We start from the raw sequence: 27845 nt of genomic DNA, 5'->3' as shown, positions 1-27845 counted from the left end.
TATAACATGGATTTGTACTGGGCTTCACTAGTAGTCTCCTTTCAAAGCAGAAGAAATCATTTCGACTTTGCCTTTTCTTGCCCAGTTAACTTTAAAAGCTTGACATATTATAAATGATTATATTATCTATTGGTAAAAGCTATAACACTGGGAGAGAATTTAGAGCTCAAAATTTTAAGAAATGAATGTTAATTTTTACATATAATTTGGAAATACTTAACAAAAGAAATTTTAAAAATGTTTTTAAAAAGTTATAATGTCAAAATACATGTGAACAAGCTATTGACATAACTCTTACAAGGTAAGACTTCATATCCCAAAGAGTTTTGCTGAGTATCTCGTAACAGATTAGTGAATCTACACATGGAAAAGCCTCTAGTTCATGGCTATGGCAAGATCCCATCTATCATATTACATGCTAATTCACAGAACTGAAACTCTTGAAGTTTTTTTGGCAGCAAGAAGAAGTCTTAGCATCCTAATGCTTTTACAAGGCTGGCTTTTTCTTTTCTCCCCTATGTGCCTCAAGATTTCACAACATAAGAAACATAGGAGCAAAAGTTAAAATGCTTTAATGGTCCCTGTAGGCTACTTAAATAAACACTGTGATTGCAATTTAGACAATCTGGAGTCCATTCAATATTAAATCCCCACCCCCGAGCTACAGCTACCACACAAATAGAGAATTCATAGTGTACTCCACATGGCCATTTACTGCTGCAATTCTCGCCTCTTGACAATCGAGGGGAGGAGCTAGCCAGGCCTAACATTACACCAGCTAAATCTGTCAACAACTAGACGGGGAGCCCCACTGAGCAAACACACGAATCCTTCTTACACAGCCCTGCCTTTGTCCTGCCTGGGCTGCAGCTCTTCTAATCTTCTCATACTATCTTCAGCAATGCAAGCAGAAACTTCTTCTGGGACCAGCCATAACAAAAGATGCCTTTCTTTATTTTTATATACAGTATGTATATATTTGTGCTGTCCCTTCCTCTCCCTTCCCCACTGCTCCCACCCCTTCCTATAGCACCAATCCTAAGCAAGGACTTGACTGGAACAAGTCACAAACTATTCACAGCTTTGGACAGGAATGCATAAAGGAAACTGGCAGTTGGTTTGATCAGACTTCTCTGACCAGCCCTCAGCAGGAATGTTATGAATGTTTTCTTTCAGCACCATGGAAAGAGATGAATCCTAGTTGGTTGGAGTTATCAAGGAAGATATTATGGAAGATGTTGGGCTTGAAATGGACTCTGAACAGTTGGTAGTATTTAGCTCAGAAGAAAAGGAGGAGTCAAGTAGTTCAAATGAAGGGAGTGGAGGGGATTATTAACAGCATAAGGAAAGTCTCATAAGCAGAAATTAAAATGATATCTGGACGACAGTGAAGAGACTACCTTGGCTGAAAAGGGGATCAGTGAGAAAAGAGCTTGAATAGGTAAGGTAGAAATACATTATGGAAAGTCAGGATGAGGATTTTAGACTCATTGACTTGCACAGTGGGGAACAATTGTAGGTTATGATCATGGAAGTGGCATCATACAAGCAGTGTTTCAGGAAGTTTATTCTAGCAGTAGAATACAGGAGGGATTGGGGACATCAAGAAGCAGCAATGTTTTAAAAGGAATTAATTACAAAAGATTGAAATTTAGGCAGTGTGACAACTAAATAGGGAGATAGGGTGGTATATTGGAAATAAAATTCAACTGAGAGTTTGGAGTCCTGAGTTATTTTTCTCAGCTTTGCCAATAATTCATTATGCAAACCTGGGTAAATCATTCAGTCACTCTGGGTTTCTTCATCTGCAAATGAATCAGTTAGGATGGCTTAGATAGTTGCTGAAGTCATTTCAAGTTCTCAAATTTCATGGTTTTTATGATATGTGATGGCATGGCACTTTTATCAACTGTTTTTTAAATCATATCATGTAAATGCCTCCTTATTTTGCCTTCTCTGATTCCTCTGAGGAGAATAATATTTTTCCCTCAGACCTCATGTAGGATTCTTTTTAAAACTCCTACTGTTTTTATCATATCATTTTGTGTATTATTATATTCATGTTGGTACCTTATTGCTCTACCTGGGTTTAACCTTGAGGATAGGGATCATCACTCATCTAACCTTTGGACCTCCCCTATCAATTCATACAGTGAATACATGCTCCTCACACAGTCAGGAGTCAGTAGTTACTTAATAAATGTGGGCTGTTGTTTTACCCCTAAACAGGCAGAGCTCCAAAGGATGGGCTAAAAAAAATGTGATGCGGCTGATATGTCATATGAGTCATATGAGTAAATAATTGAAAAACGTTTCTGTTTATTATTGGAATGAATTAAATTTTTATTAGATTTGTCTTTCTATTTATCTATAGAAGAGGCGAATTTAATTTTAGGTAATGTCCTCTTAAAATGAGTATGCTCAAATAGTCAAGTGGATGCATGATTTCATCTATTTAGGAGTTTCCTCAAAAAATGCAGATCACAGCCCCTATAAGCCTGCCATTCTGTAGGCATTTATTCATGTCCTTCCAAAAGTTTGCCACACATGTTACACTGAGCATAAATGCTCCAAATTCATTCTGAAACTGGGAACAAATATTACATTCAGATATTTCTTCTCAAGGTAACTGAAGAGTTGCTAATGTAAAATAACTGAATGTTAAAGCTAGAAAGAACCTTAGCTACCATCTAGTTCAAGGGTTCTTAATCTGACTTCATGGGTCCCAAAGGGGTCTATGGATAGCTTTCAGGGGGTCTGAATACTTAGATGGGATAATTACAATCTTTGCTTTTCTTTGGAATACTATATATTTTAATGTACAGATTATTTTTTTTTCCATGAAGGGGACTACTCCTTTCTCCAGATTGTCAAAGGGGTCTGTAACGTTAAAAAATGGTTAGAAATCCCTGATCTAGTCCATTTTCCTTATTTTGCTGATGAAGAAACTGAGGCCCAGAGTGGGGATTTCTAAAGCTAAGCAGGATTAAAAACCAGATCTCCTGATTGTGATTCTATTACTCTTTCTATGATATTGCACTGCCATCATCTTTATATGAAATAGGAAGGAACAAGTTTGTTCTAACCAGGGCAAAGTAATGAGAAACAGTGTTGCAAATATGAAATGTTCTAAGTTTTTTTTTTCCAAAAGGGGCTCTTTTAAAAGAGAGAATATTATTTTGATCAATATTGCAATGAAATTTTCTTTATCTTCTTTCAGTAATAAGTCTTCTGATGTTTCATTAAAACCTAAGGTTAGAACTTGAGAGCATTTCATAAGCTTTACCTTGTAAAATTTCGATAAGACTCATGTGGATGGGGGTGGGCAGAGAAGTGTGGCTACAGAAAGAAGACTGAGGAAGAAAGAAAGTAAATAATTTAACCAATGTCAGCAACAAACTTTCTCTAAAAGCTGGATAAGATACATACCTCACAACTGCTTGTCCAACAATCATTGAATAGTTTAGTTCAAAAGTGAAAATGGAGAAAGGGATATCATTGCCAATCTTTTTTCCTTTGATCATTTTTGTGGCTATAAAAGTCATCTTTTCCTTTCTTCATTAAAAATTTTCAGTGACATCTAAGTGATTTCATCATATGAACTCATAGGACCAGCTTCGTCACAACAAAAGTAACTAAACCAAGTTTTCCAGCTGTTGTTCATCAGGAAATATGACATTTATTCTGGAAGAAGCAAACAACAGATGCATTTGCATGGCGAGAGTTCACCTGCTCCCTTATAGCATATAAAATGAAATTCAATTTGCCAGTCAATGAACAAAATGTTCCAGTCCATTTAAAGTTGAGACCCTTTAGAAAATCACTATTAATCTATAACCTCCATGGCCCTTTCCGGATCAGAAAATAAACTAGCAAGTAATTATTTGGGATGCCTCCTTGGGATGGTCTACTTATCTTTATTCTTTCTGTTTTAATATTTTACTTTCTCTCTTTTGTCACTCTTTGTAAAAACAGCTCATTTGTAATTTCAGGGGATAGTTTATTACTGCTCTAAAAGATAATATGAACTATCTCTGATGTTTATTTTCACATTCATAGCCATTTTCAATAAAATAGGTAACCAGACAGGAGAATCCATGAAAACACTTCAGCTCCCCTGAAGCACCATCTATCACCCATAAATAGACATCTGAATTGGTAACAACGTTTACATAATGACTAGAGTTTACAGGTTTTGCCTACCTAGTATTACTCTGACTTCTGAGCTTTTCCAAGAGAAATTAAAGGTGTTTGTGGGGGGTGGGAGTAAGGAGAGAAAAAGATAGTTAATTCTAGTTGATTCTTCAAGATCAGATAGGAATGGAAGACAGTATAAGTTATTCAGGGACTAACTGGCCATTTTGTGTACCTCTACATTGTTTTGGGACCTGTTTTGTCTTGCTAGTTGTCTTTCACCCTTTCTCAGCCAACATTTCCAAAAATGGGGAAGGTTAGAGTGTAGAGATAGCATGGAAATCACATCAGTCACTTTTCCTCAGGATTAGTTTTGGTAAAACTTCACAGAATGGGATCCTCAAAATGAGAAAGTAGCTGTATTCAACACAGCTCCTCCCATGGGGTATGGGAGTTTGGGCAAGGATAGTGCACCATAAGTACAGAGTAAAGTCAGAGAAAGGGATCTTTAAGCACCTGAGAGGGCATCTAAACTGGATTAGAGCTGTGCACAAAATCTATTTTTTATCTTGACCTCACTTCTCTATAAAATTTTATAACTTCAAAGGTGCCTTCCTGATAACAACCCTCTGAGGTTCTGCATTTTGGAGATAAGGAAGACATAACTCAGACTGCTGGAGTGACTTAGCCACAACCACAGGGCTGGAACTCAAATTCATTTTTTTGACTCAAGGCTCAGTCCTTTTTTTTCACTCTTCCAGGCTGCCTTTAGGCTTGTAACATTGGATTGCAGACAGTTACCATACATAGACAGCTGCCGCTCAGATTCTAAGTTACATCCCAAAAAAGACAATGTAGTATAGTGGAACCATGTTGAATCTTGATCTGATGACTTGCATTTTAAGTGTGATTCTTCTTACTACTTATGTGTCTTGAGTAAGTCACTTAATCGATTTGAATATCCCTTTCCTCATTTATAAAATAAGGATGTCGACCTAGGGGACCTCTAAATTTCCATAAAGCTCTAAATCTATGATTCTATTATCCTGTGACCCCCCCCCCAAATGGTAGCTTACAATCTGACTTTGGCTTACAGTCTTGGAGACAAAGCCCTCTCCCAACTCTCATATTTCTCTTTGTAGGGAGCACTCCCACCAGCCACTTCCACAAGTCAGTGGCTTCTTTGGAGGAAACTATTTCAAAATAATTCCATGGAGTTCTCTGAGGAGTTAGCAGGAATATAGATAAAAGGGAACTATGGTTACAATCTATTGTAGCGTTCACAAAGGCTCTGGAAGGTCACTTAGATTATTATTTACTATCATAAAGCATAAACATGCACATTTGTGGCATAGAATTTCAGATTTTCTGACAGGATTTAAAAACATGGCTTAGACATTGTAAATATCATGCCATGTTATTAAATCACTTATTCTATAAAATATAAAACATTATGTAGAAAACAGAACACCAACAACAAAAACCTCCTCCAACCTCACAACCTCAAAAGAATGGAAAATGTGCCAAATATGTGTTAAAGAGATAACTACAAAATAGGAAGACAAACAGAATATCAGGTAGAAAGCCTTATGAAATAACACTGGAGAGATGAAAAGATGCAGCTCTCCTTCATCTTCCAACCTCTACACAATGCATGCCAGGTACAGAGTCAGCCCAACTAATTTGACAGACTTATGTTTGAAAGTCTGGAACTCTATGGTAAACATTACCTGATCCCTACTTAGCACAAATTCGATCTCAGTCTGTGCCCACGAGAAAGAGGACTAGAAACCGAGCCATAGTCAATTCCCTACAGACTGAATTTACATAGGGTAGGAGCCCAACCAGGTCCCTAAGCTATCGAATGAGAGAAGTCAGAGAAACTGAGTCTCCGTGGTCTATGAAAGAAAAAAAAGATATAGGCCACAACAGTAAAAGGTGGAGAAATCAAAGAAGAAAAGCCAAAGACAAGCTGCTAGGAATAGAAGAAAGAGGCTGACCAACAAAAAGTTAAAGGGGGAAAGGCTGGGTAGAATTGTAGCTCCCAAGCAAATAAACCAATGGTAAGACTAATAAAGACTCACTGTAAGAGGCCACTCTTGGGAGAAGCTAAAACACTTGGTTCTTCATTCTGTGCAACCATATAGTGTTCATACTTTGGCTCTTTTCTGCCTTGATTGCACTAATGCTGATGCTGATCATTTCTCCAAACCAGACCAGCAGAGACCATGCCTGGGAGGATCTAAGCCATTTGATTCTGCATTCCTTAGGACCTTGAAAGCTTCTCTTCACCACAGCCAATTTTCCATTCTGTCTCTCTTTCTGCAGTTCCACAGCAAACAAAGAGAAAAAGGATTCATACCTACAATAAAATTTATATCAGCTCTTACAGTGCCAAAGAACTTGAAACTAAGAGGGGTGTCCATCAATTGGAGAATGCTACACAAATTATGGTATATAAAAGTAATGAAATACTCTTATGTTATAAGAAATAAAAGAAGAACTTGTAAGACTTGAATGAAATGAAGTAGAGTGAGAGGGGCAACTAGGTGGTACAGTGGGTAGAGCACTGGCCCTGGAGTCAGGAGGACCTGAGTTCAAATCCAGCCTCAGACACATAACACTCACTAGCTGTTTGACTCTGGGCAAGGCACTTAACCCCAATTGCCTCAAATTTTAAAAAAATGCTTGATTGAAATAAAGTGAGGTAAGCAGAACCAGGAGAACATTGTCTTTAACAACTTTGCAAAGAAAAACAACTTTGAAACATTTAAGAATTCAGCAATGATGCATTATAATTTCAGAGGACTGAGGAAGTATATTATCTACCTCCTGAAAGAGATAATGGTTCCAAGTTGTATAAAACAACATATAAAAGTTAAAATAAAAAAGGATTCAGTTAGATAGGTAAACAAAAGAAGAAAGAAAGATCAGCAGGGGTCAAAATCTTCTAAGGGGCTAGATTTAAAGGGAAAATAAAAAGTCAGAAGAAGAGAAGAAGAATCATAAAAAAGGAAATTTTATTTAAAAACTATGAAATGCCCCAAATATAGGAATCAATTAATCAAAACAATCTAATTTCAATAAAAATGGTGAAATATACTTTACAGAAAAAAGGCAACAAAAAACTAGAATCATTACTCACGGTTGGTATCAATATAAAGAGAATAAAAATATTCATTCAATTATATATATATATGTATATATATATGTATATATATGTATATATATGTATATATATATATATATATATATATATATATATATATATATACATATATATACATCATGTAAGCATTACTTTATAGAACTAGACCAAATAAAAACAAAGTTCATTTGGAGGAATAAAACAGCTTGAATCTCAAAATATTTTTTTTAAATGTGAGAAAGAAAGAGGAATATGCTGTCACATCTGAAGTTACATTAGAAAGCAATGATCATTAAAAGTATTTTATACTGATCAAAAAGTATAAAGGACAGATCACTGGGACAGACCAGATAAAAAAATTTTGAAATAAATTTAGTAGAACAGTGTTTGATAGAACCAAGGACATAACTTGGGAAAAACTCCTTATTTAAAAAGAACTAGTGGGAATACGGCAAATAAGTTGGTAAAAAAAAATAGTTTTAGAAAAAATCCTATGCTATGCATTACAATAAATTCCCTATCAGTGCTTGGCTTATATATAAAAGGTCACATCATTTTTTTAATGAGGGAAAATGGAAGAAGGCAGATAGTTTTCAAAATTATGGCTAGAGGTAGAATCCTTAACCAAAAAAGGGTAGGTGTGACATAAAAAAGTAACATAAACTTCTCTTATTACATAAACTCAAAATGCTTCTGCATAATTATACCTCATAATAAGTAGAAAAGTTTGTATCAGTCATTTCTAATTAAGTTCTTATATCCATGACTGATACATGATGGTGGCACTGGGGATAGAGTCCAGGGCCTGGAGTCAGGAAGACGTAAGTTCAAATTTAGATGTACCTCAGACACTTACTAGCTATTACCTTAGGTTAGTCACTTAACCCTGTTTGCCTTGGTTTCTTCATATGTAAAATTAGTTGGAGAAAGAAATGGCAAACCACTCTAGTATTCTTTCCAAAAAAAAACCCTAATGGGGGCATGAAGAGTTGGACATGACGGAAATGACCGAACAGCAACAAAAAATAGGAAATAAACACAAACATAAAAGACAAAGACTCATTTCACAATAGAAAAGTGATCAACAGGTAGAATCGAACAGTTCTTAAAAATATTGCCAACTACTAAGAACCATAAGAGAAAAAGCTCCAAATTCCTCATGACAAAAAAAATAAATATAAATAACTGAGGTTTTACTTCATAATCAGTAAATTGTTAAAGATGACAAAATTCAGAAATAGACTATATTGGAAGGGTAAGAAGAAGATGAGGTAGGTCTGTAAGGTATACTAATAGATCATTGGTATGAGCCACAGCTACTAAGATCAGGAAAAAAAAAGTCTCTCTACCAAAGTCTTTGGCACTATCAAATAATTCAAATTCAGAAATAGATATGGTTTTATCATTAGAGTAGCACTCAGTGATGCACTGACATCTACCCTACTTAATATAATGTTTTGCACGTAGTAAATTCTTTATAAATGCTTTTGTATTCATTCATTTATGGAGCTGTGAAGTGATCCAAAGATTTCAGAAAACAATGTGCCTTTTTGGATAAAATTGCTAGAATGCCTGTATTCTTTGACCCATAGATCACACTACTGGGCATTTATCCTATGGAGGTTAAAAAATTGAAGATTATATTTACATCCCATTTTAAAGTAGGATTAAGCTGGAAACAAAGTAGATGCCTATCATTGGAGACTGGCTAAACAAATTGTATTTTAAGAATATAATGGAATATATGATGACCATGAAGAATTCAGAAAAAAAAATAGGAAAACTTGTATGAACTGATGCAGAACTGAATTGCAGAATCAGGAAAATAATATACATAATGACTATAACAATGCAAACAAAGAATAAAATGAAATTTACTACATATAAGTGTTACAATTAACTAATACTCAGGAAATGTGCCTCCTCTAAGCACTACATAAATGTAGTAGTACTGGTGGTGGTGGTGGTGGTAGTAGTAGTAGCGATAATAGTAGTAGTTGTTACTACTATTATTCTTATCATCATCATCACATTGTCAGAGGCAATAAGGAGTAGTGACTAGAGAGTAGGTGAAGAAGACCTAGATTTAAATCTTGCTTCTGATACATATTAGTTGGGTTTGCCTAAGTAAGTCATATATCCTTTAAATGCCCTCAGGAAACTCTCTGGAACTGGAAAAAGTCATTAATGTGGAAGGAGGAAGACCTGGTTGAAAAGTCCTCTAACACTAGCTTTGTGACTAGGAGCTTATCAGTTAAACCCTCTAATCCTCTGTTTCTCCATTTGTAAAAAGGAGGGGATTTGACTAGGTAGCCACTAAGGTGCCATCCAACTCTAAATAGGAAATCCTAATAATATCCTACATGTTGCAGAGTAGGCACCAATTTTTGAATCTCCATTGGTAGAAGTTTATTTTACCAATGAAATCAGGGAACAAACAAAAAGAAAAAAAAAAGAAACTATAGCATTATTTTCAGAAGAGAGACTTCTATATAGGTCTTCAGGAATTATTCAGTAGAAAGAGAGAATAAAAAAAATTCATAATCTTAAAATTTAAAAAAAAAAGACTTTAGCAACCACCTGTACCTGGATAGCTCCCAGCAATGATTAGGAGCACTAAGTATATTAAATAAAGTTAAACATCGCTGTACATTTCAATACCTATTTGATTAATGACATCAGTAGTGACAGATAGTTGCAATATGGAATAACATGTTTATATGTAAACAGTGCATCAGTCATTTAGACCCAAATTTACCTCACTCCCACACAAATCTGGTGTCAGGTTTTGTGTTTTTCCCTGTAAATTATAGAAATGCTAAATATTGAATATGATACGGTGAAATCCTTCTAGAAGTGAAAGATGCAAATTCCAAAGTTTTTCAACTTGCCCTTCCATTTTTTTGGAATCACAGGATCTCAGATTTAAAGGAAACCTAGCCTGTTAGTCCAAACTATACTTGAGCAAGTCTCTATAACATATTTAACAAGTAGTCATCCAGATTTAGCTTGAAAGCCTCCCGGGAGGGGAAGCTCATTATCTTCAGAGGCAGTCAATTCCACTTTTGTATATTTCCAATTGTCAGGAAGTTTTGTTTTACATCAAGCCTAAATTTGTCTCTTCAACCCAGCACTCCTGGCTGTGCCCTCTGGGGCCAACCAAAACAAGTCTACTCTTTCTTCCATGTAATAGTCCACCAAATATTTCAAACCTGCTATCCTATCTCTCTTCCCTATGTCTTCTCTTTTCCAGGATTCTTTTGTTGCCACTCTTGTACAAAACATTGATTACATTTTTGCAAAAAGTTCCTGTCATTCATAAATCTCTCACCAAGTTAGCTATGACTATATAGCATGACTCAGGCAAACTAACTTCCCCCAACCTTACTTATCAATTTTCTTTTCATTCTCCAAAACCAAGTTTGCCTATTCTTGGCACCTCAATTGGTTTGACCATCTACGTATGTCAGAAGCATTTACTGACATCTATGTAGAGTAGCCTGGCAAGTTTTTCACAGTTTTATACAGAGGCAGTCTTTCATGCAATGTCAATAGTTATTTTTCATCTTTTCTCATGAGGGCAGTGGAGGCTTGTATTTGACAACCTTTTCCAGGCTCACCACAGAGCTATTCACATACAAGATGATATGAAAGGACAGAACTGCAAAAGAAAGAAGTGTGTGTTTGTGTGTGTGTGTGTGTGTGTGTGTGTGTGTGTGTGTGTGATGTATGTGTCTAGGGACAGTATGGAAGCACCATAGGTCTTCAAACAATCACAAATTGCTTCCAACATAGTTATTTCATTCACTCATATCCAGATTGGAGGAGAAGCAGACTTTTAAGGATTCCCACCTGAAGTAAGAAAGCTCAGTTTAATATATGACCAGATGATCAAAGACCTAGACATTAAATGAACTTAAGAGACTATCTGGTACAACCCATTCATTTTACAGATGAAGAAACTAACTGACTATGAGGAAAGTTAAGTATCTTGCTGTTCTGCAAACAGCAGAAGCAGATTTTGAATTCAGGTACTTTTGACTTCCTTTTATGTTTTGTCTTTTGTCATTGAGACTTTAAGCCCCTTGGGGGCAAGAACTCTCTCTTTTTTTTAATTGTATCTCCATTGGCATGTCACAGTGCCTGGCACACATTAGGTGTTTAATAAACACTTATAATAGTGTATTCTGGAGCCAGCAATCATTTTACAGAACTGTCTCTGAGACAGTTGCATTTAACATACAATATACTTCAAATATTGTGCTTTAAAGTTGTTTTTTTTTAAAGTCTTGTTACAAAGCTTTCTTCACAATAAGGAAGATAATGCAAATGTGATTGATTTCATATTAGAGAAGAAATTGATTCACAAGATTCAACCTAACTAAATCCATTGCTTTGTACACTGTTTAACACTATACAACAGTGGGAATATTCAGAAATTCAGGTGACTTGTAAAAAGGTGTCTGAATAGTTTCAAAGTCTGTATTCCCATTGGATTGTTTTTTTCAGTTTACCAGAATCAAGTTGTAGATACTAACATATTTAATCCTTTAGCTTTAGGACATTTTTTTTTCTTTTAGAAAAATTGCTTCACACATCCCTCAAATGAAACAAGATGACTAAAGTACTTATTCATGTAGTAAGTGAAGTACTTACTGAGTAAGATCATATGTAAACAATCTATAAATTAGGAAGTAGGAATGAGGTATTAGGAAACATGACTGAGGAAAAAGAGAGAGATTTATACTTGTGAAAGACAATAAAAATGGCAGTAATCTTGTGCTAAGTGAAATGGGGATGGCAGAGTCAGGGTATAGTCAATCAATCACCAAGCATTTATTGAACCTCTCCTTTGAGTAAGCACTCTGCGAAGTTCTATGGGTAAAAAGACAAAAATGAAACTCTCTGTCCTCAATGAGCTTATGTTCTTTAAAGGAAGTCAACGTCTCTGTGTATGCTTGAGTACACACACACACCAGAGAAGGTATTTGGGAAGGGAGGGCACTAGAAACTGATACCTTCCTTAAGCAGTAGACAGGCAGCATATAGAATCTGAGAATGGGTCTGCTTGTTATTAAACTTGCTATTATCTTTCTAAACACTGATTTATTTTTGTAATTTTCTATATTCAGTAATAGCTGGCATTTATTTAGTTTTACAAAACACTTTACATGTGTTATCTCATTTGTTTCTCACAATAACCCTCTGAGTTAGGTCCTATTATTATATCCATTTTACAGATGAGGAAACTGAAGCTAAGAGAGCTTAAGTCCCTTGTCCATTGTCACAGAGCTAGTAAGCATCTAAGGCAGGATTTGGATTTAGGGATAGCTAGGTGGTGCAGTGGATAGAGCACCAGCACTGGAGTCAGGAGGACCTGAGTTCAAATCCAGCCTCAGACACATAATACTTATTAGCTGAGTGACTCTGGGCAGGTCACTTAACCCAATTGCCTAGCCAAAAAAAAAAACAGGATTTGGATTTAGATTTTCCTCACTCCAAAGTCCTACTCCACGGTATAGCTGTACTTTGCTGTATTTCAGAAATTTTCATCTAGTAGCTTTGAGGTGAACATACGATTCATTATTATATACTGCTTAGGAGATTATAATTATTCTCATATATATATATATATATATATATATATATATATAGTGTGTGTGTGTGTTTGATGATTATGAAATCAATTAGAGATTAAAAGAATACAAAGAAATTAAGGAACAGAATAATTAAACTACTTTTCTTTCCACTCATTGCCATTCACTAGGAAAAATCAACACTGTCACACTCTTTCACACAGTAAACATTAGCCAACAGCATAGCAAAAATAATCCAAACAATTCATTTATATAGGTTTAAACAATCAATATGGAACACCATATGATAGATATGGCTGCAGCAATCTGCATAAATTATGAAGATTGGCAGTGGCAAATTGCATAGACCAATTTTTGATATAGTACATCTATGTCATAGGCTTCATGTAATAAAACCTCAGTCTATCTAATGCTTTCCCCTGATACCACACCACCCAGCCCCTTCCAAGATCTATATCCAAACTTTCAAGGGCTTTTCTGAACCAAATTTGACAAAAAAAATTGGAGACTGGCACATCATTCTCATGATAAACCATGTTTTCCTTCTGTAGTCTGCATCTTTGATACATCACATTGGGCTTTTCCCATCACACAAAGTGTGAAATTTCTAAACTCTTCCCCTTCACTTATCTAAATTGAACTTTGGCAGCCAACAGCTAACTGTTGGAAAGTTCCTTGAAAACGATCAAACCATTTCTAGATCTGATCTCAAAAAGCATCTGTGCGTGCCAAGACAGAAATTACAATCTTCATCGTATACAAAATCATACTATGCATGATTAGCTCTGGGGAGAAAAATACCTTGAAAAAAATTAATAAAATATCAAAGCTGGACATGACTTCAAAAATCCACATGAGATTGAAGCATTGATGCAATTAAAAGAAATAACTAATTCCTATAACGCAGTGAGTGCTCCAATCATAAAGACATTTTTCAGTAAGTGATATTTTTTTTCTCAAAAATCAAACCTAAACTCTGTGTTAAGTGAAGAATGAAATCTCAAGCTTGGCTTCAAAATGGCAATTTTAAGTCTTAATGACCTTCACAGAGCACTTTTGAACATTACATTAAAAAGATAAGCCTTTGAAAACTTTAAACTGTGGATAAGTAGGCAATATTTGAATAAGTAATTATGGGAGCTACAAAGAAGTGTAAAATGTATTAACACTAAACTAAAATGCATAGAAATATAGGAGAAATTGACAAATGGAGGTCAGTTAAATAAAGACCTATATTCTAATTTACACATACATTTATAGTATGCATTTTGGTCAAATTCCAGAAACATTTCTGAGTAGAATAGATCACAGAAATGTCATATTTTACTATGCCCATAGTCATAATTTCTGTCTTCATTACCCTTACATACCTACGTCATTAATAAATTCAGATGTCCTTTCCTCCCATTTAATCCATTTGATACTTCTTGAATATTATTTATAAATTACATTTCAGAATTTAAGAAAAAATCCTTTTCAGTATTAACCAATTCAAGTATACTCAATAAACATTTTAAAATGCCTACTATGTTCAAGGCAAAGATGATTTTCTTTTTTAAATCACAAGGTCCCTGTCCAATCAGCTTATGAATAGATATGCATGATTAATACTTCAACTTGAGGGCTGGTAGGGTGTTGCTACTATTTTCAAAACTAAGAAAATTGGAAGGAGGAATGTATTGTGGGGAAAAAATGAATTCAGTTGTAGGTAGACTAAGTGAGTTATGCCAACAGAACGTCAGGTGGAGACATTTAACAGGTAGATGGAAATGTGGCACTGAAACATGGAAGCTTAACAACTCTCTCCAAAGCTCTTCAATATCAAAACATCTAAAGAGAGAGATTATGTGACAGTTACAAAATAATTACAGCTAAAACCACAAGATGAGTCCCTCTATGCAAATTTAAAATCTCATGTGTCAACTGGTAAACATTAAATACTTAGAGCTATCAGTAAGAATCTCTAAACCCAAATGTTTCCATGTGCCGGCCACAATGAGCTCAAGCAAGTTTTCTGACTTTTGCTTTAGGATGAAGCCATTGGGATTCCCCATGGCAATAATTCTGCTCAGTTCTCCCCACCCTGGCTTCATAAGAAATGTTAAACACTGATTCTGGATACTGAAGAATCATCCAGGCCTAAAAATATACTATATGTAACACTGAGAGTCACATACTAAGAGGAAACAGCAATAGCCATTACCAAAAGGGGCCGGCAAGCAGCTGAGATCAGTTTTCTCCCCTTAACCCTGAAGGTCATCAATTATTACTTTCTTCAGGTGGAAAAATCTGAGTTACTATAGCCAAGCCTCCAGGTTCTGTGCACCAGTGAAAAAGGGGAAAGTCCAAAGAGTCTGTGACAGGAAATATTAGTGAAAAGCTGAAACAACAAAATAATCCAGACAGAAAGCCTGATTAAAAACCTAGCACAGAAGCAAATAAACAACAGAGAAGATCCTCAAAACAAAAAGAATGGATACGATCTTTAAACAGAAATCAACATACTTTGAACAATTATAATAATTTAAAGAAAATTGAATTAATATTGCTGAGGGGTCATATAGAGAAAAAGGACTTGACTTGGGGTCAGGAAAACTTCAATTCAAGCTCAACCTCTCATAATACTGGTTGTATGATTCTAGGCAAGTCACTTAACCTCTCATTCCTCTAGGCAACATATGAAACTGTAAGTTATAGGGAAGGTATCAACCTGCAATGGTAGAGGGAGATGCCTTATCTAGGAATTCTTTTTATCAATGAAATCCAGTACTTATTCCTATTATCTGATTAAAGACTGTTTGATATAAACTTCCCAGAGGGAACAGCAAAAAATCCCAAAGGTTCCAAAGAGAAACAAAACTCTTAGAAAAAGAAATTAGAAATTATTTAAAATAGTAATTATATATATACATATATATATATACACACATATATATACACACATATATATATACACACACATGATAGAGTATCTCTCTAAAAAAATTAGAGGCTAAGACAGAGAGAGAAAGGAGAGAGAGATCAAGAGAGAGATAAAGAAAAAGAGAAATAATTAGACCATAAAAATACTTAAGCAGAAGAAAATTTAAGAGAAGAAAAGCAAAATGTGCTAATGTTAAAATATCCATGAATTCTACATAAGCCAAAGTAAATGATCTTGAAGAGAGATTCACAAATATAATTTAGAGATCATAGGTCACTCCAGAAGAATATTGCAAACCAAAACCAAACAAAAATCCTAAATAATATAATATAGAAAATAATACAAGAAAATATCATAGAAATACCCAATACAAACAGCGAAGTTTTGATGAAGAGAATCCACATGTAGCAATCAAGAAAAAATACATCTAAGTGTAGAACATGTAATAAAGCTAATATTTTCCATAACAAACAAAAAACGTTTTCAAGTAGTCAATGGAAAAGCTTTCAAATAATTTGAATTATATAGCACTATTCTTCATGCATGAAAAATTGCAAAAAGGAAGAAAATAATATATTCAAAAAAGTGAAGGAGCCCAAGCTGCAATCGAAAATGGAATATCCTACAAACCTGAGCCCAATCAGCAGTGAAATGGATGGATGTTCAATAAAAGAAAGGCATTTGAGGCATTCCTGTAAAACAAAACAAAACAAAACAAAACAAAAACAGAGGTAAGCATATTATTCAACTTATGGACATCCCAAGCAGAAGCCAGAGAAAGGTAAATAATCATAATTACAAAAAAAAGAATTCAAATAATCCAATTGGGACTGGAGTTTAGGGAATCTCTGGTAGATTTGGAAACTTCTGTACAGTTCATTGAAGTCCTCAAAAGATATTGACAAAGAGAAAGAAGAGGAGAAAAGAAGAGGATTAAGGAGAGGAGTATAGGGGCAGCTACGTGGCACAGTGGATAGAGCACCGGCCGTGGATTCAGGAGGACCTGAGTTCAAATCTAGCCTTAGACATATACACTTACTAGCTGTGTGACCCTGGGCAAGTCACTTAACCCCATTGCCCAGAACAAAAAAAAAAATTTAAAAAAATAAAGAGGAGTACAGAGTTCACCCAGAGGAGGATGAAGATGAATCAGCAAAAGATATGGAGATAAAGTTAGATAAGTATGGGGTGTCATAAAAGCCTTGAGGAAAGAATATATTAAGAAATATTAAGTGGTTAGTTTCATCAAATGCTTCAGAAAGCTTGAGGAAGATGTGCACTGAAAAAAGACAGTTAACCTTGAAGACAACAGGTAAGGTAGCATGGTGAGAGTAGTGAACAAGTTGAGGCAGTAATAGGTATTTCACTTTCTCGAAGTTTTTAAGTGAAGGGAAGGAGAGATATTGTTTAATAACTTAAAAGAGTAGTTCAGTGAAAAGAATTCCCACATAGGATTTTACAGATCATGGAATTTAAAGAAAAAAAGAACAATCTAATCTAATGCCTTCATTTTAAAGATGAGGAAACAGGCCCAGGGAAATTACATGATTTGTTCAAGGTCATGCAAGGAACTACATAGCAGAACAATAATTGGAAGCCCAGTACTCTTAAGTTTAGGCTCTTTCTTTTCTACCAAAATTTCCCTCTGACAGATAGATTCTCCCAGCTCTGTGCCTCATTACTATGCTTAAGTATCTTAGGAAGATGAAACAAGTCTACATGTTTATCATTAGTCTCTTTTGTTTGGGTAGCTCAGTACAACAGCCATGGTCCAAATCAAGATAACAGTAAAAAAAAAAAAAGTCCCTTTTCACTATCTTTTGGTTATGCTTAAAAATCCTCTCACTAAGTCATTCAATAAGATGAGCAAAGGTGTGATAGATGAACAAATTTAGTGAATAGGTGAAATATTTAGAGCCTCTTTTCTTTCCTATTTTTTGTCATAGGGCTTCTGAGGGTCCATTTGGCTATTAGTACTGATGTCAGGAAATCCTTCTAACTAATTTCTTCTTAAAACTGGCATTATAAATAGTCACTTAGGTTAAATAAGTCTTGAGGAGGGTCATTTGGTAAGGGCTAATAACACTGTATGCCAGAAAATTAATACATGGTTATTGCAGAAGGAAGTTAATCTGACATCTTACATGAAATGGGTTGTTAGTTTTGATGCTTGACTATAAAGTTAAATACATGATGACAAAGGTTCACAGTACAGTGGCAGTAGAACATAGTACTTTGTCCAATGCTCTATCCAATGAACTGCATTATTTATTTATTTAGATCCTATGAATATGTTTAAAATAAAAATTAAATGCAGTGGTTTGGTTGTCTTGATTAAGGGAACATATAATTATATTTCTAATAACCTATACTCTAGTTCTAACAAGTTGTTTGAAATAAAAATAATTAACCATTGTGAGATATGTGAGATTCCAAAGATTAATCTTAAAAATAGAATAATCATTCTCGGGCCAAATTGAAAAGGTTTCTCAACTCAATTTTTCAGTTGAAATTTCTATCTTTTAAAATATCATTTATAGCAAGGCATGGTAGCATTTATGCCTGTAGTCCCTTTTACTGGGGAGGCTAAGGCTGGTATATTGCTTAAAGGAAGTTCTTAGCTGCAGTGGAGCTAAATCAGATTGGGTAGCCAAACTAAAGCTTACAATATGGTGAGCTCTCTGGATAAGGAGGTATTAACTAGCCCATCTCAGAAATAGAGAAGGTAAAATCTATCATGCTGTGTTGCTCAACAGTGAGACCGAGCCTGTTAGTGGTCACTGCACTGCCAACAAGGGTGAAATAAGGGGACCCAGTCTCAAATTTTAAAAAAATATCATATGCTTATCTGTTGTTGTTTCCCCCTTTTATAATGAAAGCAGGGGACATTTGCTTAAGGCAGAAGACAATACTTTATCCATCACATAACATTTTAAGAAGGTCTATATAACTATATTTGCTCTTGTTCTCACAGTTCTTATCCCTTATAGAGTTTCTGAGAGAAGAAAATTGGCACATACAAAATACTTTGTATTTTTCGTAAGGAAAATACTATCTAAATACACACATTAAACTGCCCAGGGAAAAATAGTGTTGTTGACAATCTCTGATTTAAGCATTTGCTATATAACATACAAATATTTAAATATGAAAATAAATGTTTGGTAAAAACCAAATATTTCAGTAATTCATGGTATGGAGTATATATTAGGTATTAAATGAGTCATTGTTAAATGATTGATTTAAAAAAAAAAAAACATGTTTCACCTAGAATTTGGAATGGAAATATATGCAAGACACAGTATCTTCAACGACAATACTTCTAAAACAAACTAGTATTCAGCTAAACAACTACTAGGACTAAACCCCAAAGAGGAAAAAAAAAGGTGTTTTTACATACATACATGCGTATATATATTATATATGTATGTATATATATATATATATATATATATATATATATTTATATATTTATATACACATATATTCAGCAGTTTTCACAGTAGCCCCAAACTAGAAACCAACCTGTTTTTGAACGGCCAAATTATGGTATATGAATTATGACAAAATGGATAGTTTCAAAGGAAAATATGGAATCCTCTATGATCTAATATAGAATGAAATGAGAACTAGGAGGGCAATTTATTTAATGACAACAACATTATGAAGGAAAAAAAATTGAGAGAATCTAGAACTCTGACCAATGCAATGAAAAACTGTGAGTCCAGAGGACCAGAGATAAAGTATGCTATTCATCTCCTACCAGGGAGGTGATGGACTTAAAATGTAGAATGAGACGTACATTTTTGACCATGGCCAAAGTGGGAATTTCTTTTTCTGGACTATACATTTGCTATGAGGATTTTACTTTTCCATTTAATGAGAAGATGGGGAGGTGCAGCAGCAGTGAGATGGAGAGATACTAAATATTGCTAAAAGTAAACATTCATATTAAATAAATAATAAACATAACTTCCATCTAGCTAAAAGTTAATATAAAAAAGAATGGGAGCATATTTTAATGAAAATGCATTTTTATTTACTTTGCTCTATATGAACATATACACGTAAAGTCATTGTCCATAGTTGAATATGTCACTGATGACACTGTAACCAATTATACCAGAAAAGAGAAATGGCTAATCCCATCAATAACGTGCCTATTTTCCACTAGTTTGTAGCTATGGCTGTTGTTTGCAGAGCCTTTCACTATTTGAAATCTGCCTCTTTGCCTCTTGGACTGCAATTTACTTTTGTTCCAAATGATTTATTGCTATAACCTCAGTTGGTCTATTTGCTTTTGCATCTCTGTTCCTCCCTTCCCACCACAACATTATAGCTATATGCGTCTTTGCTTAAAGATGTGTAGAATGAGCACAAGTATTGCATAATCAAATCCTACATATTTCAGTCTTTATGGGGGAAGAAATAGAATTGCACCTTTTGTATTTTTACCACAGTTCAGTGTTGGGTTAAATTTTAAAATAAACTGTCAAAATGCCCATGAAAAAAATTAAGAGATAACTTGATGTTCTCATTCATATATAACTCAGGAATGTCTTAGCCTGATCCCTGGGCTCGCTAAAACTAACAAGCTTATTAACTTGTAATTTTAATACATGCTACATCAGAGAAAAAACAAATGTGAGCATCATGAGAAATCTCAAAATGATTGTTTTCTTTCTTTGCTCTAAGATGATTAAGTGATTTTCCCAAATGATGTGAATTCATTGGCTTTCCCCATAACTCTACAGCGTCCACTCTGCCATATTACTGGGAATCACAGAGGTGAGGTCACTTCATCACTCCTTGCAAAAAAAAAAAACACCAAAGCGTCTGCTAAAATCTGACTTCATTTGATTTACTCTCCAAGACTGTTTTTTATTAAATATGTTTGACTGCTATCTCTAATTAAATGTAGAATTAATTTTGGCAAACTAACCACAGATGCAGTTTATGTTCAATTTTATCAGACAGATTTATTTATAAGCTGTCAACTTCTTGAAAGACTTCATTTTGGAGCAGTTTTAAATTGCTAACAGTAGCTGTAAATGGAGCTACTGTTCTCTGGAACACTAAAGGAGAAGTATGCTATAAATGTCCATTCCATCTGTGAGGAATCATAAAACAATCACATTCCTTTATTTTTTTTTCCCTCCTTGGGACCTTTATTAAATTAGTTCAACTCAATTAAAAATAACTTCAAAAACATTTCAGAGCCTTTTGTTTCATGGAATACTTGGAACTCTCGGCACGGAACGTCACCCTTTTAACTAATCCCTTTTGCTAAATGGAGGAGAATGGTGGTATTGTGACTTCAGACAGTGCTTTCAAGGGTCTCTACTGTACCGAATTGAGGTCATTGCAAGACAATGCTCAACACCCAATAGCCATTCAAACATTCTTCACAACTCTATCAAACGTGTCTTTCTTTCTCTTGCTTGCTTTCTCTCATGGCAAAGTCAGAGGACAATGGAAAAAGCCTCCAGCACCATTTATGGTCACCATATTTGCACATGACAAAGTCTATTCTTACTGGTTTGCCAATTCGCTATAAAAAGAATCAACCCTGGGATAGATTTTCCCACCATTACAGTTATTCAAACTTAGTTTGGATTAGGAAAAAAAAACCACAACAACAACAACAACAAAAAACTGTTAGAATGATGGTCTGTGGTGTTTGAGAGGCTGACTTGCTATTTTTATGTATATGTAACAAAGCAAAGATTTAATGTAGAATTGAATAGGTCACATTATAGGTAACATATGCATGATGGAGTATACAATTTAGTGGAAAAAAAGAGATAAATGATAAAATAGGAGCTATTACACCTTGTCTTATTGTCTAGTACTAACAATGTTATAAAACTTGCTGTTTGTGAATAACAATGCTTGTGCCCCACAAGCACTATTTAGCTTTGCTTGGGAGCTTTTAATGGTTTCAGCCACAAACAAACAAAATCAATTGCTGTAAATTTTTCTCACCAGGGCAGCTCCTTTCAGTAAAAGATGTATCCAGAGCATCGTCCCCTGAACAGATGAGAAAGAAAACATCTTGCAAGCTATATAGTGAAGTTGTTATAATAAAGATTTTGATTTTAATTAAGAATGGGATTTGTAGGACAATTAGAGAGATGTAATATTCTTTGAAAGAAACAGTGCCCTTTATTGGAAAATACCATCTGAAATGGTATGGGTGCACTTGAAGTTGAATTAAGGCTTATTTCTTAGTGTTTCTACAACTAATAAAAAGAGAACATAGGTATATAGAAATTGTGGGTACCCCACCTGAATTGCAGAGATGCAAAGATGTCATTTATCTGTGTAATTGTTCCCCGCTCTGGTTTCAAGTTTCTATGCTATGCAGACTCCAATCATACCCTGTTTTAACTATAGTGTACTTTCTTCATGACATATATTCATCATTTTAAGACATCAATTCTACCTGCACAAAACAATAACCTATGTGGACTTTCCACCTCATTCTAGAAAATAATTTTAAAATAATTTCCATTACAGAAAGTAATAATATTTCCTAGTAATTTTTTACCAATTGCCCTAAGAAAGCAAGCTTTTCTTCTATTTTGCATTGAGGTTTTTTTAAATCATAATAAGTGAGAAGTAGCTATGGTATATGAGAGACATTCTGAATTTAGAGTCAGAGGATCTGGGTTCAAGTCCTACCTCTAATACATTCCCACTCAGCATCTTCTTTTCCCACTTTGCAAAATGGGGAAACTACTACTCAGTACATTCTTCATGAAGTTATTTGTGAGGAAAGCACTTTTTAAACTCTAAGATCATTGCAGATATATGAGTTATCATTTTTACTATTACAATTTACCTCCATTAATGTCCTCATCATAATGTGGAGGTACTCTGGGGTCAGAAAGTCTACACTGATGGAGCTCAAACTCAGTGAAACAGCATGATACAATGAGAAAAATATGAGATTTGGAGCCAAAGGGCATAGGTTTGAATCTTAGTTCTATGCTCTGTTATCTGTGTGACCTTGCATAAGTTACCTAACCTTTATATGCCTTGGTTCCCTTATCTGTAAAATAATTACCTCTAGATGACCTTTTAGCTCTCAGTCTACACTCCTATTATAATTGATATGGAAAGGTTCTAAGTATCAGCCTGATGATGGGTTGTATGTCTGTTTTGCAATAATCAGCCCATCCAAACTTATGCAGCTTATCATCAGCATGTTCACTGGGGGTGATGAATTTTTCAGCTACAATATCATCACAGAAATCTGTGAAGTCAAGAAGAGTATGTTATCTGTGTCCATTGAAGGAGGCTCTTTATTGAAGAAAGCATAGATTCTTCCAGAATTTAAGTATTATCAATTATGTAACAGGAATCCTTCAACACCACACCAGAACACAAGTCCATCTACGTGGATATGGAGCATATACCCAGTTCCAACGGAGATACTTTGGTCTAATAAGGAGAGGCAAGGTCCCCTAATTTGTACTGCAATATTTATATTTTCACAAATGTGCTGGGGAAACAGTGGAAAATGCCATATTGCTCACATTTTTACAGCATTTCCTGACCAAATGAAGAAGGAAACTTTTATTTAATCCCCACCCATGCATACTGACAAAGCCAGATGGGGAATTTCTTTTTCTCCAGAGACTATATTCATCCATAACAGCAACTGCTGGACACATCATAATTATGCACACTCATACTATTCAATCCCTAAATACAGTGCCAGAAAGATATATTAGTAACACACTTAAGGATCATTCATCCCTCCTTTCTGATAGAGGCACTCACAAGTTACTTCTAAATGGTGCTGGTTAATTGGATGTACAAACTCAACATTCAGCAAAAATCAGTTCTTTTGGGTTGTTTTGTAGCAGGCAGAAGGTAGAGTTCAATTTTTTTGGTCTTTACTTTATAGTCATATAATTTACTTGAAACGAATAGACCAATTATTTTTGACTATCTAGTTCAAATAAACTCAGGTGAACAAGACTACAACCAATGAATAAATATTTATAAAGCACCCACCACGTGAAGGAAGGAGGTGGGGCAGAGGTGAGCAGGAAGTGAGTTAAAGGTAGAAAAACAAAAAGAAAAGTATAAAACAAGATCCCTGTCTTCAAAGAGTTTATAGTCTTGTTACCCTATTTATAGGATCAGTAGAATCCTTAAAGCTTTTCAAACTAACAAGTTCAGAGGATAGCAAATAACCAGCACTATCTCCAAATTAATGTACTTAACACATTATACATGTTGGTAGATATTTATACATACATATATATGTATACTATGTTTGTGTATAGAGACAGAGAGAACCTATCAGGGTGAGGAACCTGAGACTTTGAGGACACACGTGGCCATCTAAGTCCTTGGGTTGGACCTTTTGACTGAGTCCAAGTTTTACAAAACAAATTATTTTTGTTAAGGAGATTTGTTCTGTGAAGTTTAAATTCAGTCAAAGGGCCACACTTGAGGACCGAGAGGGCTACATGTGGCCTTGAGGCTGCACGTTCCCCACCCCTAAATCTTTCTCTTCTCTGTAAGTGTTGAAGACATGTTTTTGTATGGAATAATATCTCTTCCAGCTACTTGAATTCCTACCATCCATTGGCAGGCCTAAAACTGAAGAAATATTAAAATGGAAATTTTAGATTAAAGGTTTATCTCTCCACCCCCAACTCTTCCAGGAACCAATGTAATTAGGAAAGACTGAGACTAAATAAAACCATGAAATATTGTAATTGAATATTCAAAGTTACATCAAAAACTATCTTATCACCTTTAAATTATTTTATAATTAGTGTCAATTATTATAGTTAATTACAATATCACTTTGCTATGAGTTAATGCCATATGAAACACAAGAGTAATTCTGCAGCTCATAATCACTTCATACTCATTTTACATATTTTATAACAACAATTAATATTGGGGTCCTCTTATTTGTTTCTCTCCCAACCCCCATATAAACTAATACTAATAATGGAGAGAAAGGGTTAAAAATGAACATTTGGACTTCCCCTTATTTTCTACCCTTTAGTAGAGATATTAAATTATAATACTTTATCATTTTTATAGGGAGTATTTTAAGTACAACATTCACTCAGAAGATGTGTGTATACTTAGAAAACAACAACAATGTATTTTTTCAGGATTCTTTAGACTTCCAATTGATAATATGAAATCAAAGCAACTGAAATCCTTCCTCTAATGCCCCCTTGTGACATGGAAGTTCACACTGGTTTCACAAAGGTAAATAAATATGTGATATAAATGGAAAATATATAAATAAAAAACCCTAAAACATTTTAAAAAGAAGAAAAAGGCTCTGCCAGTAGAATACAAGCTCTGGCAGGTCCAGCCTCCAAGAAAGTATAGCTTTTAGTAGTGACGTGTTGGTGGATAGCGTCTGGAAACCAGCATATATTTCATGAGGCCATTCATCCAGGTTGGTTATAGAATAATCAAAAAGTCAAAGAATAATGAATTGTTTGGCCTCAGAGATTCTGAAAGATTGTTGCAGAAATATTGAGATCTTCCTTTTTCAAAGCAATTCCCACAGTGACATCACAGATCACTGAAGTAAATATGATCTACCTCATTGAAAGGTGTTAGTGGCCACTTCTAGAATAACTTATAGATGCTTTCCACCCCTCCCCCCAGTCAATGGTTCTTTTAACAGCTTCATGTAAAATTGAAAAAAAATGCAGCTTGCTTGGGAACATTGTTCACCTGTTTCCATCAGAAAGGATGGAACTATTACTAAGCTGAGAGAGAATATAATAGAAAGACATCATTGTACTGTATTATATTGCGTTGTTTGTTTTGTATTGTACTGCATTGCATTGGATTGTATTTCACTTTGAAAAGTTCCACTTTTTGATATTATTTTCCAATGAAAATTAGGTAGCACCAAAGAATAAGTATGGGAATTGGGAATTGTTAATATAATTAAGAGTCTTTGAAGCTAATATCTTTCAAGTTTTTGGTGATAATCTTTGGCAAATACTTTTTGGCTGATAAGGGTAGAAATTCATTTATTTCTTTCTCCATTGCCCTTTCTGTGGCAAGGAGATGATTCCTGATTTGTGAAGTTTATTCCAGAGCTCTACCTCTGGAAGGTTCTGCATCAGTAGTAAATTCCTGATTATGATTCTTCCAAACTGTCCATTTGTCATCCAAAAGCCAGCAGCTGAGTTAAGTTGGGAGATTCTGATTAACCAGAAGGTTAACCAAGATTGTTTTATGCCTTGGAAATTCATGAAATTTTTACTCCTATGGATATTTGACAATGTGTGGAGCACATACTCACACCAACGCAACTGCAGCTTTTTCAAAGCATCAAAATCAGAAGGGAAAATGTTATGCTTCCTCCTCTCATACCTCCATCAAAAGAAACTTTCCACTGGAAAGTTCTCAATTGGAACTGTATGAACATACTTGCAGTGTTTATTAGAGTATATCCAATTGCAAGGATATATATTTCTTGTCCCCACAAAGCTTTTATTCTTAAGAAACCATAACAGTAATAACTTCAGAAACAAAGTCCTATAGGAAGCTTTTTGTAAATCATGAAAGAAGGAAAGTAAAATTATGAACTAGTCTTAGAAAATAAACATTAAAAGTTTTACACTGAATTTTTCATTATTATGAAAACTGAAGAGAAAGAGAAATAGCCCAGTAACAAAATGGTGCAAAAATTACCATTCATGGGGAGAAAATTCAGTTTCCACAAGATCAACTGGGGTGGAAACAGAGAAAGAAAATATCAGAAATTACTTCCCAATTGTTATTGTTGAGCTCACAAAATGAAACATTTTCAGAATTCACTATTATCTATGTGCTTTCATTACCTGAAAATATTTGGCATCCTGTTGTTGAGATTAGAACCTGAAATGCCCAGGAGATATTCACAGCTTTTAATGAGAGGTTCACATTTAATATTTGTGAATAATGCATGCAACAAATTCTACCAAAGTTAATGCTGTCTTGTATCAAGTGAATTCACAACTCTAATGATATAACATAGGGAGGTTTTCAATGTGACATTCACAACAGTTTTTAATCTAATGTTTTCTACACTTTGGCTCAGGTCTAGTGCCATTTCCTAAATTAATAGTCATAAATATAGTCCTGAGAGCCCTTAAGCAAAAATGCCATTTAATAATAATTCTGAAGTCATATGTAAATATGCATTCATGAAATCCCTAATGCTTTTCTTGGGCAATCTAAAACATACAGAAACATAACTCATGGCATAGAGGATAGAGAGCTGATCTCAGAATCTGGAACCTTCTGGGTTCAAATCCTGAGCAAGCCACTTATTCTCTCAATTCCTCAGACAACTCTCCAAGACTATAGGGCAGAGCAACTGTAGAATTGGTATAGGACATTGTTTGCCACACCAGTGAAACCACAGGTGTGGGAAAAAAAAGCACCTTGAATCAGCTCTTTATGATGGTCAATTGATGTTCAGTAAACAAATATTTGGATGAATTCTAAGTTGTGTTACTTTTCAATATAATTTCCTTTTCAACATCGCTTTGAAAATTCACTAGGATTACATAAATTAAGTATAATGGCATTAAGTGAAATGAAGAAAAAATGCAAGGCTAATATCATGGCTAAATTTCTTTTGTTAATTTCCTAAACATAAAACAAATTAAACACATACTTTTTGTTAGGAAAAAAAATCAGTGTCAATGTTTTCATCATATTCTTTATACTTCATAATTATTAAATAGGAACCATTTGTGGGTATTTTTAAAGTGACAGGCATTTGACTTTTATTTGTCAAAATATCTGACCAATTTTTATTTTTATTTGGTGCACTTACTAATTGTGTATGATCATACAATGAGAACCTAACAACAATAATAATCTGAATGTTGGAGTCAGGGTTTTCAAACATCCCAGAGTTGTGAATGTTTGTGCTTTGACATAAGGAGATAGTAAGATGGAACCATTCAGTCCACTTTATAATAATTATAAAAGAAGGATGTATGCTTATCACACATCAAAAGTATAGAAAAAATAATGGCAACAT

At 34.6% G+C, this 27845-nt stretch overlaps 1 protein-coding gene across 4 annotated transcripts in view; it reads right to left on the bottom strand.

Moving 5' to 3' along the window:
• The window catches only part of SOX5 (SRY-box transcription factor 5), a 1266595-nt gene that overhangs the window by 676114 nt on the left and 562636 nt on the right, over positions 1–27845 (bottom strand). For 3 of the 4 annotated variants that reach the window (XM_020994275.2, XM_078155082.1, XM_078155090.1), the window contains one exon: positions 16433–16494. The exons of the other annotated variant lie outside the window; for it this stretch is intronic. The gene's annotated coding sequence lies outside the window, so the exon portion shown is untranslated. The remainder of the gene's footprint in view (positions 1–16432; positions 16495–27845) is intronic. 4 annotated transcript variants of the gene reach the window in all.

Source organism: Phascolarctos cinereus, unplaced genomic scaffold (assembly GCF_003287225.1).
Source record: "Phascolarctos cinereus isolate Bilbo 61053 unplaced genomic scaffold, phaCin_HiC Scaffold_1;HRSCAF=81, whole genome shotgun sequence".
Lineage (NCBI taxonomy): Eukaryota > Metazoa > Chordata > Mammalia > Diprotodontia > Phascolarctidae > Phascolarctos > Phascolarctos cinereus.
The sequence above is the reverse complement of the archived record's forward strand: the minus strand, read 5'-3'. Positions and strand labels throughout refer to the sequence as shown.